Source organism: Macaca thibetana, chromosome 6, assembly GCF_024542745.1.
Source record: "Macaca thibetana thibetana isolate TM-01 chromosome 6, ASM2454274v1, whole genome shotgun sequence".
Taxonomy (NCBI): Eukaryota; Metazoa; Chordata; class Mammalia; order Primates; family Cercopithecidae; genus Macaca; species Macaca thibetana.
Genome location: NC_065583.1, coordinates 39,996,228 through 40,014,892, shown reverse-complemented (window position 1 = coordinate 40,014,892; position 18,665 = coordinate 39,996,228). Strand labels below are relative to the sequence as shown.

Genomic DNA, 18,665 nt, shown 5'->3' with positions numbered 1-18,665 from the left:
ATCCAGAGTCCAGGCTCGTCCTACACCATGTATGTAGCCTTCAGATGCCAAGGGAAGAAATGAGGTAAGTTCTCACTCAACAGTGACATTTTACTGATGATGCAGCGGGAAGAACATCATTTTGGAAGGTTCTGTCTCTATGCCAGATGTAGTTCTGACAAATCCCTCTTTTACTCTGGGCCTCAATGAGGAGATAGATTGAGGTGTGGAAGGATCAAAGCCATATTACACATCTGTTCTGAGCTCCCATCTGAATCTGAAAAGATGTTAAATAATAATAATAGCAAACATTCCTGGAATATTTACTGTGTGCCAGGTATATTATATGTGTTGTTTTTTAATCTTCATACCTCCCTGTGAAGTATTATCCTTAAACAGATGAGGGAATGAAGCTCAGAAAGGCTGAGCAATCTGCCTAAAGCCACACAGCTAACAACGAGGTGAGGCTGAAATTAGAAATGTGGCTTGCTCTGTCTTAACCACTCCCCTTTTCTGCCTTCTGAGGGTTCAGTCCTGGGACACCTAAATGTTTTGAGAAGGAGGAGCTTCAGGTGTCTTCTGTCAGAGCTGGAGGGAGGCCAGGGGCAGAGCCTATGTGATCTGCTGGAAGCACTCAGTTTTCTGTTATTTAGGTGAGAGTAACGGCTTCCTTATTTTCAGGCTCAGGACACTGATCTCCCTTTACACCACCCTATTCCACGCCATCCGTTATTGACACCCCACTTACCTCAAGGTGCTGAGAGCTTCCCAAACACAGAATACCTCCTGAAGGAGAAGGAGGGAGAAAACCTGCAACACTTTTGCTCCTCCCAGAGGGGCCTGGAGGGGCAATGAGAGTGACACTTGACACAGGGACCTGGGGGTTTCTGAACTTTGCCACCATCTATAAATTCACCAGATACTTACTGTCTGCCTATTCGGTGTCAGGCACCTTTCCAGGGCAGGGCTGCCATACAGAGTTGCATGCTGCACAACCCTCTGGAGGTGCCAATCATATGGTAGACACTGTGCATGACATGACTGGGTGCTGGGAATGTCGTGGTAAGCAAGACCAACCTGGCCTCTGGTCTCACAGAGGATGGAGTCCCACAGGGGCCTCAGTCAGGCAAGGCAGGAATGACTTTACAGTATGGCCAGGGTGGTGATGGGGGAGGAGCAGGGGCTGTTGGGACTTGCAGGAGAGGCCCCAAACTATATTTGGTAAGTCAAAGAAGGCTTCCTGGAAGAAGTGACGTCTAAACTAAGGCCTGAAAGATAAGTAGAAGCAGCCTGCTTAAGGGGGAGTGTTCCAGGCAGGAGAAGCTTGAGCAATTAATCATAATCCAAGGTAATTCAGGCTGTAACATCAACATGAACACAGAGCTGTGGGAGCCTGTATTCATTCCATCAGTCATTTACTCATTAAGGAGATGGGGAATAGTTAGGCCTGGGAGTTGGAAATGTTTCACCTAGAAGATAACCCTTGAACTGGGCCTTGAAGGATAAGTAAGGGTTTTCTGGGTTTAGGGGGCAGGAAAAGTGGGAGAGAAGCATCTGAGGAGACAAAACCACATGAGCAAAGGCATGTGGTTGGAGGTTTTGAGCATGTTGCCTGCACAAAGCAGAGGTTTAGGATACCTTTCCCAGGCTACCCTTGGTAGCTCTTTATCTCTCAAACCTAACCTTGATATTTATTATTCATTTTTAACATGACTTCATCTGTTAATAAGGGTTCAGATAGGAATGTTGGATGTAGGCATGCCTGAGTGCAGGAATCAGTGGATGAGTGGAAAGATTAATAAATGCATGAATGAAGGAATATATGAAAGAATGAATAATAATACTGAACATTTTATGCGTGCTTTCCATGTGCCAGGCATTGTTCTAAGCGCTTTTTATTTATTAAATCATTAAATCCTCACACAACCCTAGGAGGTAGGTTTTGTTATTATATACATTTTACAAATGGGAAAAGTAAGACATGCAAAGATAAGTAATGCACGCAGTGCCGCACAGCTAGGAGGTGGAGTGCGGGGGCAAGGGTTTGAACAGAGGCTACAGCCTGGGTCCCAGGAACAAATGCTAGGAGTTGGGCAGTTCCTCATTTATCCAAATAACTCCTCTCTCACTTCATAATGGTTTCTTGGCTAAGCCTCCTCCAGAAATGTGCTGCTTCCTTGGAGCAGACCTGGGTCCAGGCAACCAGAGACTGTCAGGGCACTGCCCTGGCTGGTGGGGACACACAACACCTGCAGCCCTCGCGGGGTAGCTGTAATGTGCTGAGGATGTGCTGCTCCTCCCTAGAACAGGCTGGGTGAGGAAGTAGGGCCTTTAGCTTGCACAGTGGAGAGCACCCTTGCTCTGGGAGTTCCTCTCTGATCATTGAACGAGAAGCTTGAAGTTTGCCTTGCAGTTGATTGTATTAGCATTTCGGAAGAATCCCCCTTCCTGGGAAGTGTATTAATGATTCACTCTGGCTGGTCTCTCACCCAGGGCAGCCTCTTTGTGAAGTGCCACAGATTTCCTGGGAATCCTCTGAGACATTTTGACATTCTGATTGTCACTGCCAACGTGGGCTGCGAAGGAATTAATTGACACAGATGAAACCCTCAATTTCCAAGGGCTGTGTAATAAAATAAAGGTTATTGTATCATTGTAGATTCCACCACTAATGAAAAAGGGCTAAAGACCATAATGACAATATGGCATGCTTAGAGAGTGGGGACTCACTTTGATTTTTACAAGCAACCATCCTGAACTTTTGGGAATAATAAGGATGATAGTTATTATTTATCGAGAATTTATGATATGTTAGGTCCTTTACTAAATGATCTATCTATATATTATGTATTCCAACTCTATGAAGGAGATGCTATTTTCATCTCCATTTTACGGGTGAAGAAACTGAGGCAGGGAGAGGTACAGTAAACATGGCTAGTAAGTTGGAGAAATAGACAACCTTGTGGCTGAAAGACATTCTATTTTCTTGAGGATGAAGGATGATTGAAATACCTGGGCAGGCAGGGTTAAGATATGGGCTAAGCATAAGGAATTCTGGCTGGTAGAGTGTTATAAGTGTCTGTACACATTTTGTAGACACTGAGAGAACACCACTGCCTTTTCTCTCAGACCACAGGAATCCCATCCATCCATCTACCCATTCATCCATACAAAAGAGATCCACCCATTCATCATCCTCCCAACCATAGATCCATTAATCTGCCCATCAATCCACTCATCCATTTATCTGTCATCCACCCATCCATTCATGCATCCATTCAGTTAGTCATATATTCATGTATTCACTTATTTCTTCAACTCAAGGATGTCTCTGACTACCCCTCCCCAGCTTCTGTCATGGGAGTGGGTGCCCCCCTTTCCTATAAGTGCCTGCTATCACAGATGTAGCAGGTGGAGGAAAAGCAGCAGGAGAGCAAGGTGCTGGGAGATACAGTACCACCTCCATAATTTGTAAAGAGTTCCTTTAACTTTCTCATCCCCAATCTCCATATATGTAAAATGGGAATAATATTTGCAGGCTGTTGTGAATTTAAAGCAAGCAAATGTGTGATATGTTTTGGAAATATAAAAGTTCTGCATAAATTTGTGTCTCTATCATCATTATCATCACTAGTGCAGTATGTACTCAAATCTATGACTCCCTTAAGTTTGAGAAGTCAGCATCTATAAAATGAACCATTTCTGATTTTGTTTTAAAGAAATTCTTTAAAATTTATAAACACGAAATCCAGTAAAATAAAATTACTTTAAATCATGCAATTGCACAGTTTTATAATAATCAGATCTATTTATTCCACGTTCTCTTGAGGCTACAGGAAGTATTAGAGATTAGGAGTTGGAAAGGGACTTGGTAAAAAGGGATACTTGATCATGAAACATCAGTCCTACAATTCCTGGCTTAATGGATAGAGCTCTCCAGAATAATATTATATATCAGGAAGATTGTTTAAGGCTTACTTCTTGTTGGTTATAAGAATAGGTGAGGGAAGACTGTAAGGAAATATGTGCCTGAAAACCCAGGAAAAGATGAATAATCAGGCTACAAGATGAGCAAGAACTGCTATAAATAGAGGTTATATAAATGCTATTATCAGTCAGTGTAGGTTACATTATGTTGCAGTAACAAACAGTCCCCAAGTCTCTGAGGCTTATTACAAATGTTTATTTCTATCCTATATTACATGTCTGTCGTGGGTCAGCTGCAGCTTTGTTCTCCTGCTTTCTTCACTCTGGAGCCCAGGCCAATAGAGGAGCACACCAATTCTTAAAGCTTTCCCTCAAATTTTATTGGCCAAAGCAAATCGCATGGTAGGCCTGTCATCAATGGGAAGCATATTCCACTTTCAGAAAGGGCACCCAAGGGAGGGACAGCAAATATTTTGACCAATAACACAACTGTCCATATACATTGTAACTGAACTAGATTATTTGAACCTCAGAGTGGCTTACAGGAAGGACCTTTGGAGGAAGAGGTAGTAGCTCAATTAATTTAGCTTCTCTCTGTGTCTGCCTCTTCTCCTCTCACCACCCATTTTCTATGTATTGTGGCTTTTGCCTTTGTGTCCTTTTTTTTTTGAAGTGAGGTCTTACTGTGTTGTCCAGGCTGGGGTGCAGTGGTGTGACCTTAGCTCACTGCAATCTCTGCCTCCTGTGCTCAAATGCTTCTCCCTCCTCACCCTCCTGAGTAGGTGGGACTACAGGAATGTGCCACCACACCCAACTAATTTCTTTTTTTTTCTTTTTTTCTTTTTTTTTTTTGTAGACTAGAGTCTTACTCTGTCACCTAGGCTGGAGTGCAGTGGCGTGATCTTGGCTCACTGCAACCTCTGCCTTCCATGTTCAAGTGATTCTCCTGTCTCAGTTTCCCAAGTAGGTGGGATTACAGGTGTGAGCTACCACACCCAGCTAATTTTTTGTATTTTTAGTAGGGATGGGGTTTTGCAATGTTGGCCAGTCTGGTCTCAAACTCCTGGCCTCAGGTGATCTGCCTGCACTGGCCTCCCGAAGTGCTGGGATTACAGGCATGATCCACCACACCTGGCCTGCTTTTCCATCTTGAGATTCCCATTTCCTCATGAATCTGGCTTCCCCTTTACGGTCCTTTTGCCCTCTTTCTCCCTTATGACCTTTTACCTTATGATCTTGCCATTAGTTAGCCAGAACTCTTCAGAGTCAAGTGCCAGAAACCCAATGCAAAATAATTTAAGCAAAAGGGAAAAGAAGAAATTTTTTGGCTCATATATGAAAAATCAAAGGTAGAGCTGGCCTTCAGCATGGCTGGGTCTCTGGGCCTTGGTAATCTTGCCATCTCTCATCTCTTCTTTCCACTGTGTTAACTCCATCTTTGGGCAGACTTTCCCATCTTGTTGATGGGATGGTTGCTATGGCAGAGGCCCCTGGTTGCCTGACAACAGCTGTTCTCCTTTTCTTCCAATATGATAGAATATTTTAGTTGGCAGGATGGCCTTTCTTGCAACTAGTTGTGCTTTAGGACTAAATTCTGGCTAATCATACATGAGAAAATGATGTGTGCAACTTTTGGGCTGTTCCCCTAAAATAAATCGTTGTGCTTCCCCTTCCTTCTTATTGCCTTCTGGCTGGCTGAAATGTGGTCATGGTGGTGATAAATGTCACCCCCCCAGAGGGGGAAGAGCAACAAAATAGAAGGAGCCTGGGATTCTGAGAACTTTTGTGGAGCAGAACTACTATATCTACTTGAGCTTTTATATGAGAAAGAATTAAATTTTAATCTTGCTTTAGCCCTGTTATTTGGGCCTCTTTGTTAGAGTAGCATGATCAATATCTTAATTAATTCACTTCCCCATCTTGAGCCCATCATTGTGGTGAGGGGATGAAATCTACTGACTCGGCCAGGCCTGGGAATTAGGGTCTTATTTCAGAATCTGGGGCGAGACTAACTCACTTAAACTCTTAGGTGAGACTAGCTCATCTAAACTCTAGACTGTACCCCAAGGAATATTGGGGTGCTATCACCAGAAAAACATGTGAAATGAGTGCTAGGCAGGCAAAAACAACATATGGCCATCACACCCTGTCAGCTCCTCATTCTCCTTATGCTTGCCTGCTTAGATTCCCTAGAAAAACATTAGATTGGCCCAATTCATCTATTTCCTCTCACCAGGTCACAACTCATCTCTCAGGTGCCAGATAATGGCCCAATCAGCTGTGGCTATGGAGATGGGTCACCTGTGGCTATGCGTTTGGTAGCCTTGGTGGACAGAGTAGACAGCATAATTCACGTATCTTCAGAGCCCTCTGTCCACTTGCTGTAGTGGGTGGTGTTGATGTTGAGGCCTGGGAGTAATTCAGGAAGTGGACTAGTGTTTTAGTCTGTTTGGGGGCTATAACAAAATGCCATAAGCTGGGTGGCTTATAAACAACAGAAACTTATTCCTCCCAATTCTGGAGGCTGGGAAGTCCAAGATCAAGGCACCAACAGACTCAGTGTCTGGTGAGGGTTTACTTTGTGGTTCACAGAATGGTGCCTCATCACTAGTCCTCACATGGTGGAAGTGGCAAAGCAGCTTTCCAGGGCCTCCTTTTTCTTTCTTTCTTTTTTTTTTTTTTTTTTTTTTTTTTTGTGTGTGTGTGTGTGTGTGTGTGTGTGCTTTTTTAAGAGATAGGGTGTATAAGGCCATTATCTCATTGCCATAAAGAAATACCTGAGACTGGGTAATTCATAAAGAAAAGAGGTTTAATTGGCTCATGATTCTGCAGACCTTACACGAAGCATGATGCTGGCATTTGCTCAGCCTCTGTGAAGGCCTCAGGAAACTTACAATCATGGCAGAAGGTAAAGGAGGAATAGGCACTTTGCATGGCCAGAGCAGGAGCAAGAGTTGGGGTTGGAGGTACCACACCCTTTTAAGCAACAGATCTCGTGAGAACTCACTCACTATCATGAGAAGAGCACCAAGGGAATGGTGCTAAACCATTCATGAGAAATCCACCCCTATGATCCAATCACCTCCCACCAGGTCCCACCTCCAACATTGGGGATTGCAATTCAACATGAAATTTGGGCAGAGACACATCACCAAACCACATCATTCCACCCCTGACCCTTCCCAAATCTTATATCTTTCTCATGTTTCAAAATACAATTATGCCTTCCCCAAAGTTTTAACTCATTCCAGCATTAACTCAAAAGTTCAAAGCCTCATCTGAGACAAGGCAAGTCCCTTCTACCTATGAGCCTGTAAAATAAAAATCAGTTTAGTTACTTCCGAGATACAATGGGAGTACAAGCATTGAGTAAACATTCCCATTTCAAAAGGAAGAAATCAGCCAAAAGAAAGGGGCTATCGGCTCCATGCAAGACTCCAGCAGGGCAGTCATTAAATCTTAAAGCTTCAAAATAATCTCCTTTGACTCCATATCTTACATCCAGGGCATACTGGTGTTAGAATTGGACTCCCAAGGCCTTGGGCAGGTCTGCCCCTGTGGCTTTGCAGGGTCCAGCCCCCAAGGCTGCTCTCACAGGCTGGCCTTGAGTACCTGTGGCTTTTCCAGGTGCAGGGTACAAGCTGTCAGTAGATTTACAATTCTGGGGTTTGAAGGATGGTGGCTCTCTTTTCACAGTTCCATTAGGCAGTGGCCTAGTGGGGACTCTGTGTGTGGGTTCCAAACCCTCATTTCCCCTCCACACCGCCCTAGCAGAAGTTCTCAAAGAGGCCCTTGCAGCAAGCTTCTGCCTGGGCACCCAAGCTTTCTCATGCATCCTCTGAAATCTAGGCGGAGGCTCCCAAGCCTCAACTCTTGCATACAGTGCACCTGCAGGCTTCACACTGCACGGAAGCTGCCAAAACTTAAGGCCTGCACCCTCTGGAGCTGCAGACCGAACTGTACTTGGCCCCGTTTGAGCAGAGGCTGGACCTGAGTAGCCAGTGTCCTGAGACTGTGCAGGGGAGTGGGGTCCTGAGTCTGGCCCATGAAACCATTCTTCCCTCCTAGACCTCAGGGCCTGTGATGGGACCCGCTGCCAGGAAGGTCTCTGAAATGCCTTCAAGGCCTTTCCGCCATTGTCTTGTCTGTTAGCCTGTGGCTCTTTTTTTTTTGTTTTTTTGGTTTTTTTAGTTGAGCAATCTCTCTAGTAAGTGGTTGCTCCACAGACTCCTTGAATTCCTCTCTCAAAAACAAACAAACCAAAAAAAAAAAAAACTTTTATTTCTCTGTCACATGGCCAGGCTTCAAATTTTCCAAACTTTTATGCTCTGCTTCCCTTTTAAATGTAAGTTCCAAGTTCAAGGCATTCCTTTGTTCCCACATCTAAGCATAGACTGTTAGAAGCAGCCATGCCACTTGTTGAACACCTTGCTGTTTAGAAATTTCTTTCTCAGCTGGTGGCAGTGGCTTACACCTGTAATCCCAGCACTTTGGGAGGCTGAGGTGGGCAGATCACCTGAGGTTGGGAGTTCGAGACCAGCCTGACCAACATGGAGAAACCCCGTCTCTACTAAAAATACAAAATTAGCTGGGTGTGGTGGCACATGCCTGTAATCCCAGCTACTTGGGAGGCTGGCGCAGGAGAATTGCTTGAACCTGGGAGGTGGAGGTTGCGGTGAGCTGAGATCGTGCCATTGCACTCCAGCCTGGGCAACAACAGCAAAACTTGGTCTCAAAAAATAAACAAACAAACAAATAAATAAACAAATAAATAAATTTCTCCAGATCCCCTAGGTCATCACATCCTCTTTCTCTCTCTCTCTCTTTGAGGTGTGGTCTGGTTCTGTTGCCTAGGCTGGAGTTCAGTAGTGTGATCCCAGCTCACTATAGCCTCCACCTCCCAGGCTCAAGTGATCCTCCCACCTCGCACTCCTGAGTAGCTGGGACTATAGGCATACGCCACCACTCCCAGCTAATTTTTGTATTTTTTGTAAAAATCGGTTTTTGTCATGTTGCCCAGGCTGGTCTTGAACTCCTGAGCTCAAGCAGTCCACCCACCTCCGCTTCCCAAAACGCTGGGATTATAGGCGTGAGCCATCATGCCCAGCCCCCAAGTCATCACTCTCAAGGTCAAACTCCACATATCCTTAGGGAATGGACACAGTCCAGCCAAGCTCTTTGCTAAGTCATAACATGCGTGACCTTTGCTCCAGTTCCTACTAAGTTTCTCATTTCCATCTGAGACCTTGTCAGCCTGACCTTCATTGTTCATATCACTATCAGCATTTTGGTCACAACCATTTAACCAGTCTCTAAGAAGTTCTAAACTTTCCCTCATCTTCGTGTCTTCTTCTGAGGCCTCCAAACTCTTCCAACTGTTACCCAGTTCCAAAGTTACTTCCACATTTTTTTTTTTTTTTTTTTTTTTTTTTGAGACAGTCTCACTCTGTCTCCCAGGCTGGAATGCAGAGGTGTGATCTCAACTCACTGCAACCTTTGCCTCCCGGAGGCGATTCTTGTGCCTCAGCCTCCCAAGTAGCTGGGACTACAGGCATGCACCACCATGCCCAGCTAATTTTTGTATTTTTAGTAGAGAAGAGTTTCACCGTGTTGGCCAGACTGGTCTCGATGTACTGACCTCAAGTGATCTGTGTACCTTGGCCTCCCAAAGTTCTGGGATTACAGGCTGCTTCCGCATTTTCATGTATCTTTGTAGCAATGCCCCCACTCCTCAGTACCGATTTTCTGTATTAGGCCATTTTTGCATTGCTATAAAAAAATAGTTGAGACTGGATAATTTTTTCTCTTTTTTTTTTTTTTTGAGACAGAGTCTTACTCTTGTCACCCAGGCTGGAGTGCAATGGCGCGATTTCGGCTCACTGCAACCTCCACCTCCCGGGTTCAAGCAATTCTTCTGCCTCAGCCTCCCGAGTAGCTGGGATTACAGGTGCCCGCCAACACACCTGGCTAATTTTTTTTTTTTTTTTTATTTTTAGTAGAGACGGGGTTTCACCATGTTGTCCAGGCTGGTCTCGAACTCCTGACCTCAGGTGATGAGACTGGATAATTAATAAAGGAAATAGGTTTAATTGGCTCATGTTTCTGCAGGCTGTACCGGAAGCATGATGCTGGAATTTGCTCAACCTCTAGGGGAGCCTCAGGAAACTTACAGTCATGGCAGAAGGTAAAGGGGGAGCAGGCACATCATATGGCCAGAGCAAAAGCAGGAGAGAAAGAGGCAGGGAGGTGCCATACACTTTTAAACAACCAGATCTCATGACAACTCACTATCATGAGAACAGCACCAAGAAGGGGATGGTGCTAGATCATTCATGAGAAATACACCCCCATGATCCAATCAACTCCTACCAGGGCCCACTTCCAATACTGGTGATTACAATTCAACGTGAGATTTGTGGTGGGGATCCATATCCAAACTATATCATAGGGTCTTGCTATGTTGCCCAGGCTGGCCTTGAATTCCTGGGCTCAAGCAATCCTCCTGCCTCAGCCTCCCAAAGTGCTGGTATTACAGGTATAAGCCACTGTGCCTGGCCAAGAGGACTCTTTTATAAGGGCACTAATCTTCATGATCTAATCGCCCCCAAAGGCCCTACCTCTAATATCATCACAATGGTGATTAGGTTTTCCACTTATGAATTTTGAAGAGAAACAAACATTTAGACCATAGCAACTGGGCTCTCCAGCCATGAAAATGGATTAGGGAAAATATGAGAACTGGCTAAGGGTATCTGTATGCTGTCAGCCCCAGTCTTCAAAAGTTGGTCTCTGCCCATGACCATCTGTGTAAAATGACACAAGGATCCTAGTTGGGTCATCTTCACTGTGCCAAAGGCAAGATAAGTTCTTTAAATTTACTGCAGACGCTCATTGGGGATGGACCAGAGTGTTTGTTAACTCTAAACACCAATAAATGCTGATAAATAATGCTATTAAAAATGTGTTATTGCTCTGACACTTTGTTATAACGTCTTTCCTCTTCCGTTTTCCCCATGTAACATTGGCTTTAAAAGGCCCCAGCCAAAAGCCGAACACCAATAAAACTGCACCAAGTCTCCCAGAACATCTTCATTTATGAAACAGTCAAAGACTCAGCACTCAGGGAGAAGCCACTGAGATATTCCACTGTTTTGTAAACTTTGAAAAATCTATAGTTCCTGTAGTTGAGGCCTAACTGCACATTGCATTTGAAATTTTGAAGCTTCAATTGCTTAAAAGTATTGTAACTGCTTCTCAAACAGGAAAATTGCATTTAGATTTCCCTCTGTGTTTAACCTTGGACTGGCAAGAGATAGTCTTCAAATTTCCCCAGCAAATGAAAATCACTTTAGGATTGAGATTGCATATGGATAGTTCCTGCCATGAGAAAAAGAAATCTCCAGGAACAAATACAGTCATACCTTCTGTGCTGGGCCCATTATGTGGACAAATAGATGATCATTTTGTCCTATAATCCACAGCATGAGGGATTTGGGACAGAGACAAGGAAAGACATTTTTGAATATGAGGTTCAGCCACATCTGAACTGTTACTAAGGGAAATCGCAGTGCCCTGCACTCAATTTTCTTAGAGCCAGCCTCCTGTAAAATTGTTCCATTCCTTTGGCACTTTCCATGTCAAAATTCCCATTTTGCCCACAGAGGCTCTAGTGCTTTCAAACCATCTCTTCTCAGTCAGTCTTATAATTCATTCAAACTAAAGTGTGATTGTTTGCATTTTAAAGGGATCCAATTGGAAGAGGGCAGTGCTTTACTCAAAGGAATTAGTCAACATTGGTAAAATTATAGGCAATGACAGAGGTCTATTCGATGGAGTGTTGAACAGGGGTCTACTTATAAGAGTGGTTTTACCTCTGGTAAATGCATCCACTTTCCTCCCTCCCTTCCTCCCCCTCTACTTCCTCCCCTCCTCCCCCACTTCTTCTTCCCTATCTCCCTTCCTTTTGTCTATTCAACAAACCTCTCTGGGGTGCCTGCTCTATTCCATTCTTTATGTTCAGTGTCGAAGTCTTGGAACAGGAACTTCCCACGACAAAGGGAACTGAGCCCAAGAAATAATAATCATAGTCATAGAACTACAATTACCATTCATTGAGTGGGTGCTTACTACATGCTGGGAACTATGCTAGGAGCTTTTTCTGGATAGCATTTAATCTTCCCAACAACCCAGTGAGGTAGGTAGTATTATGCCCTTTTCACAGACAGGAAAATAGAGGCACCATTTTTGGTCCAAGTTCGCACATGTTAAGGTGTGATACTGGGATATCAACACAGGCAGTCTGATTTCAGAGCTTTCTGTTCCAAGCGAGATTAGATTAAAATAAGCATATACGGCAGGCTTTGAGGAGGCAAATTCTTAAGGTGCTCTGCTCTACCTGAGGAGTTGTTTTAAGGGGCCGCAAGAAAAGCCAGCCTCTTGTTGAGTGTATAGGAGGCTCAGGTGAGGGGAGCCCTAGAGGGTCGCCCCACTCTTGTGCCCTCTCCCCCACGTCATCCCCTCCCCCCACTAGCAGACAGCAGAAACCAGCAGCCTGGCTGCGCCCCAGGCCTGGCTCTGGTCAGGAAGAGGGGATCTTTTGTGAGTTTCTGGCCTGGTCTCTGTTAACATCAATTAGCGTTTCTGCCTGCTTGGAGCTGCAGGGCCGACAGGCTTCTATGATCCTGGTGGCTGGAGGTTCTGGCCTAGAAATGCTCAGGATGTGGGACAGAAGTCAGAGAGTCTGAGGGGAGGGACTTTGTCATTGAATGGAGAGGAAATGGGGTTTCACAGAGGCTCCCTGGGGCCCAGCAACCTGGAGGACAGAGCTCTCTGGGGCCAAAGAGGAAGAAGAGAAAAAGACATCTAGGACTGCCTCCACCCCACCCCCGCATATCCCACTGTGTCTTGGCTGGGAAATCGGGGACTGGTTGTTGAGAGAGGAGGAGAAGGTCGAGAGTGGGCTCTGACATTCCTGGGCTCTAGGACAAATTCTTCTAGGAGCTTGGCTATCTAGGGTTGTGAGTGCCTTACTTTACCTTAAAGCAAGCCCAGAAAGTTGGCCTCCGATTCCCCAATAATCTAGGATTTGTGGCTGGCCATGGGTAAGTTTGAATAAATGGTATGAAATTAGCAGACTGAGTCCTCAGGAAAAGCTGAGAAGGGGACTGCCAGGAAAGCCTTGTCACCCCTTTATGAGGCTGCCTTTGGCCTTCCGGATGGATGTGGGTGAGAGATCCCTCAGTCCCTGTGGCCTGGGGAATGGCCTGTGGCCACCTGCCCTAAATCTTTCTTGTCTGACTGTTCCCTTAACTCCTCTCCCTTGTCCTCTGGCCCCCTTCGTGTTGTCCCCTCCATCTGTCCTTTTTGTCCAGTTGTGGGCTTCTTCTTGTCCTTCCCTCTCCATTGAGCCTGCTTGGCCGGTCAGTCCTCCAGCAGGGGTAATCATCCATTCTCACATTTCCAGTGCTCACTTGGGCTGGACCACTCATCTTGCTCCTGCTTCTTGCAGGAGGGCTGTCTCCCGTGTTGTTTGTAGAGCCAATAGCTATAGATGTCCAGAAGCTGGGGAATATCACCCCTTGCCTGGCTCCAGCTCTACCTGGTTGCCCAGATCTTCTTCAGTGACTCACCCAGGTGCCCCCAGGGACTGGTTTTCCAGAACCCCATCACTATAGATTCAAGAACATCACTTCACCTTTCAAACACAGAACTTACTGCCTATCTCTCCCCTACTCACAACTGGGGCCTTTCTGAGCAGTGCATGAAGGGACGGGGAGGTGGTATCCACAGTAGGAAGGCCCTGGCCCAAGCCAAATTTTCTCTTTTCTAACCTCTGGCCCCTCTTCTCTTCCTTGCAGTCTCCATTCTCTTCCTGGGGGCTTCTCCAAGTTCCCATGGCAACCACTACTTCCTGGCCCCAAATCCCTAGGACCTGGACCATTTCAAGGTCAGGCAGAGGCCTGAAGGGTGATAGAGGCCCTATATTGGCTTCCCAGGCCCCAGGCTCAGCCCTTCTCTGTTGGTGCAGGATTCCTAAACCTAGGTGACAAATGATCATTTCTTTCTGTATTGAAAAAAAGAAACTCAGCGTCTCCAAAGCATCTCTTATGAGAGGCAGGTACTGCTGCCCCCTCTTCCTTTCTAAGCCTCTTCTCTCTACTTCTTTGCCTTATCTGAGCTTAGGCTAAAGCCCCAGGATACACCCCACTCAGAAAGAGGCTCAGGCCCAGTTGGGCAGGGCATGCTGTGGCCATGAAACTGATACCTCATCAGCTTTCACTACTTTGTCTACTTCAGGTCTCCTGGGCTGTGGGAGGCATGGGAGAGGGGCAGGGGACGTTGCTGTGCTCTGAGGTAGGACCTGAGAAAGGTGCTTAGATGCCCATACACTAAGGCGTCCTTCTGCAGTCTGGGCAACCTGTGAGGTTTTCCTGTTTGACTTTTGAGTTGAGATCGGATGTCCTGGGCTCTGACTGCACACCAGCCACTAATATTAATGCAGATGGAATCGGAGCATTTAGACAAACACATAAAGCTCCCGTTTCCTGAATAGTTAGTAAGAGTCACTCAAGTGTCATAACCTTGATGGAAAGAGCTACATTTATCCCCATTTTACAGATGAGGAAATGCAAGCTCAGAGTGGTTGCTACTTGCCCAAGAACAAACAAGAATGGCATGGAGCTGGGATTTGAATCCAAATATCCAGAGCTCCTGCTCTTAAATGTTGCAAAATACTTCACAGGCAGGACTCTTGTCACTTCCCCCAGCTCATCTCAGTGCTTTAGCTGGGCATTGTCACCACTGGGGCTCTGAGGCCAGAGAGCTAGAGTCATGAGAGGCCAGGAGCTCTAAGGCCTGTCTTAAGGGACCTGCTAGTGTCAGGACTCTGGGGTTGGGAAGGAACTTGGAGAGGCTTTCTCTCCACCTGATGGCCACCCATACCCACCCTGTCACTGGGGGCTCACAGGAGCTGCTTTGCCAACAAAAGTGTCCCTGAAGCTTTCTGTAAGCCTGTCACATACCTCTCCTAGGCAGGGAGTCACTGGGCTTGACTCTGCCTTTCTAGCAGGTGCTGCTGCCACTCGGGGCTTCCTGGGGAGGAGGAGTCCTGCCAGGGCCTGCCCCGTGCTCCCACGGCTTGAGATACACAGTCAGCACGTTCCTGCCTTCCCCCCAGCCCTTTGAAGCCGGGGTCACTAAGCTCTGGAGAAATAGCACCCCACACCTAGCAGGAAGAGCCTGGACTAACTGGTGTTGTGACAAGCTGGAGAACCTCCAACTTGCACGGGGGGCCTCTGTCATCTAGATCTCCCTTCCTTACACAGCTGCTAGCATGGGTTCCTTCCATCAGACTGGTCCCATGAACTGGCCCCTGGGCCTTTGCTGTACATGTTGATTTCATGCCTCTCCTTTTCTCTCCGCTTCTTCCCTCTCTCTTCTCTCTGTCCAAATCCTGCCCACACAGGAAGGCTGATCTCAACTCTCACCTCCCCCAGGGAGCCTCTCTGGACTACTCCAGCCTACAAGAGCTCCTTCCTCTGAGCCTTCACAGCTCACAGAATATAACCAAATTCTGTGGTATCTCTCATCATATATTAGTCTTGTTTTTCCAATTAGCCCATCATTCCCTTGAGGGCAGGAGACCACAGCTGACCCCTTTTTGCCTCTCCCAGTGCACTTACAGAAGGGTTGGGCTTTCTTTTTTTTTTTTTTTTTTTTTTTTTGAGACGGAGTCTTGCTCTGTCGCCCAGGCTGGGGTGCAGTGGCCGGATCTCAGCTCACTGCAAGCTCCACCTCCCGGGTTTACACCATTCTCCTGCCTCAGCCTCCTGAGTAGCTGGGACTACAGGCGCCCGCCACCTCGCCCGGCTAGTTTTTTGTATTTTTTAGTAGAGACGGGGTTTCACCGTGTTAGCCAGGATGGTCTCGATCTCCTGACCTCGTGATCCACCCGTCTCGGCCTCCCAAAGTGCTGGGATTACAGGCTTGAGCCACCGCGCCCGGCCGGGTTGGGCTTTCTTGGAACTCATCCATGACTGCTTGGCTAACTGGAATCTGCTGAACTGTATTCAGGGCCTAGCATGTGTGTGTACACTGTATATAGATTTCCTGTGTCTGTGTGTACCCTTGATTTACATGTTTGTGCACATATGTAAGGTATCTGTGCTCATGCATGTGAATTATGGTTGATGTATGGCACTATGTGAATAAATGGTTTAATTAATTCAACAAGCATTTATTGAGATCCTGTCACAGCTGGGCACTGTGCCAGGTGCTGGGGATACGATGGTGAGTAAGAAATGGACTGCCCTAGCCCCTCAGAGCTGGGAAGAGAGACCATTAAAGAAGTGACAATAATAATAAGTGAGCTAAGTGCCGTGATGGGGCAGCACATGCCAGGGACCCTGACTTTAACCAGTCTAGGGAGACAGATCAGGGAAGAACTCACGCAGAAAGGAAAAGTTGGTTAAGACTTAGTCTGTTGAGGGTTAAATTGTGTCCCACCCCCTCCAAAATATATTCAAGTCCTAACTCTCAGTACCTATCAGTGTGACCTTATATAGAAATAGGGTCTTTGCAGATGTCATCAAGTTAAGATGAAGTCATACTGGATTAGTGTGCACCCTAATTGAAAGACTCTGGTGTCCTTCTAAGAAGAGGGAACACAGAAACAGACACAGGAAGAATGCTATGTGACCACAGAGGCAAGATTGGGGTGATGTGTCTACAAACCAAGGATTGCAGCCACCGGAAGCTCTTGAGGGCGGGAGACCACAGTTGACTGCTTTTTGCCCCTCCTAGTGCACTCAGACAAGGGTAAGAACCTTTCTGGCACTCAGAGAGAGACATGGAACAGATTTTTTCTCTGAGCCTCCAGGAAGTAACCAATCCTGCTGACACCTTGATTTCAGACTTCTGGCCTCCAGAAGTGTGAGAGAATAAATTTCTGCTGTTTTAAAGCCACCCAGCCATAGTAATTTTTTATGGCAACCCCAGGTACCTCATACAAAAGCTTACTAGGAGTCCACCATGTGAGGAAAAGAAGGGAAGAATGATTCCATCATAGGGAACAGATTACACAAAGGTGAGGGGCAGTGAGAGGCCATGGCAGAGAGAAATGAAAAGTTCAGTGGGGTTGGGACACTCCCTAGGGGGTGGGAATGGGGGGGGTTACATTTTAGATCATGTATGTGTGTCCATATGGTTTGCATGTATGTGAAGTTTGTACATGCATGTGCTTTTCGGAGTTTTGCATGTTTCAGCCTGCTTTTATGATTCATGTGTTTCTGTATGCTTCTGCATAATTTGTGTGTGTGTCCTGACCTGTGAGTATGTGTGCCTTGCATGTCAGTGCATATATGTGCACAGTCTACAGGTGTGTGCATTGAACCCAAAGAAGTTGGTCTGTGGTTGGTCACAGGAACATTTGAAGCCAGGCAGAGCCCTGTTTCCTCATCTATGTGGTTAGTGCTCACTGTAAATGGCAAAAACTTGGTCAGACTGTGCAATGACTCAGGTAGATACCAGGAGCTCAGAGCTCATCTGTCTTGATTCAAGAAGATCAAAGCAGAGTGGATGATGCCTTGACTGCACTGGTTAGCAAGAGGCATGTGTGGTACAGAACCACTGAGTCCTTGTGTTTGACAGCTGGAGGTGGCCTTGGAGATGGTTCTGATTCCTCTTGCACCTCAGCCCAGCCCCACTGGCACTGTTCCTGGGGAGTGCCCCAAACTCAATGCATCTGCCCAGAGAACATCTTGGCAGAGCCCCACTCCCTGGGCAAGGTTCACAGTGGAGGGCAGGAATCAGAAAGGGCCACCCCATCCCAGGCCCTCCTGATGGGATGTGCAAAGAGTTGGGTACATACGCATCTTTTTTTCCGAGGAGATCACAGCCAGATAGTCCATGACCCAGGAAATCTAAGAACTACTTCTCTAGTCTAGGCTGACATTGAGAGTGTGAGCGTGTGCATGATATGTGCAGGTGTGTGCAAGCATGCGGAACTCCCAACCTGTTTCCTCTCTGAGAATATGGTTGGATCAGGATGTCAAGTGCAGCCCCGGGCCCTACCAGCTGCTGTGTGGTCAGATTGTAGGGGCTGTCCTTGACAAGGCTGGTAGAACAGACAGAGCCAGTGTTAAGGACAAAAAGGGAGGGGCAGAGGCTGCAGCTTTGTAGGGAAGGCTGGCTTGTAACCTGAAGGAGCTCATCGAGATCAGCTCCCTGATCATCCCCATCCCTTATATGGTTCACATTCAGGATGAAACCTTGGAGGTGGAGCCAGGGTGGGTGTGTGGGCGGGGATGGGGCCATAGGGTGCACGAGGAGCATTATGAAGTTCCTCTGTAGAAGGAATTGAGACTGTTCAGGACCTTGGTTAGCACCTCTGGGTTCCTGCAGCACCAGCTTTCTCTGCCTGTTTCCAGCCTGCCCTATTTCAATGCCTTTGGCTATGGTGGAGATGCTGAGTACAGTGAACCGACATATAAAGTCCAGGATGTAGTTGGGGGCCTTGTCAGGGCTACAGGAATTTTTGAGAGACAGGATGTGAAGGAGGGTCTCTCACATGGGAGACTCAGTGAGGGGATACTGAGCCCCAAAAGGATGAAAAGAGAGGATTTTCCAGAGGTCAGGGTGGGTGGTGGTTAGGGGAGGCTTGCTGGGGGAGCCCTTGGCTTCAGACTCATCCAGTGGGAAGGAAGAAGAAGAGCATCCCGGTGAGGAAGGGGAGGAAGAGTCCCCAGCTCGGGTTGTGTTTC

General features: G+C 46.6%; 1 protein-coding gene and 1 long non-coding RNA gene across 2 annotated transcripts in view; one reads left to right on the top strand and one right to left on the bottom strand.

The window, feature by feature from the left end:
• Positions 1-2,293: 2,293 nt before the first annotated feature.
• Positions 2,294-18,665, bottom strand: part of LOC126957265 (uncharacterized) — a 75,295-nt gene continuing 58,923 nt past the window's right edge. Inside the window, exon 3 of the long non-coding RNA XR_007726702.1 lies at positions 2,294-2,555. This is a non-coding gene — a long non-coding RNA (uncharacterized LOC126957265). The remainder of the gene's footprint in view (positions 2,556-18,665) is intronic.
• NDFIP1 (Nedd4 family interacting protein 1) overlaps positions 17,064-18,665 on the top strand; it is a 431,644-nt gene continuing 430,042 nt past the window's right edge. Inside the window, exon 1 of the mRNA XM_050794951.1 lies at positions 17,064-17,075. The gene's annotated coding sequence lies outside the window, so the exon portion shown is untranslated. The remainder of the gene's footprint in view (positions 17,076-18,665) is intronic.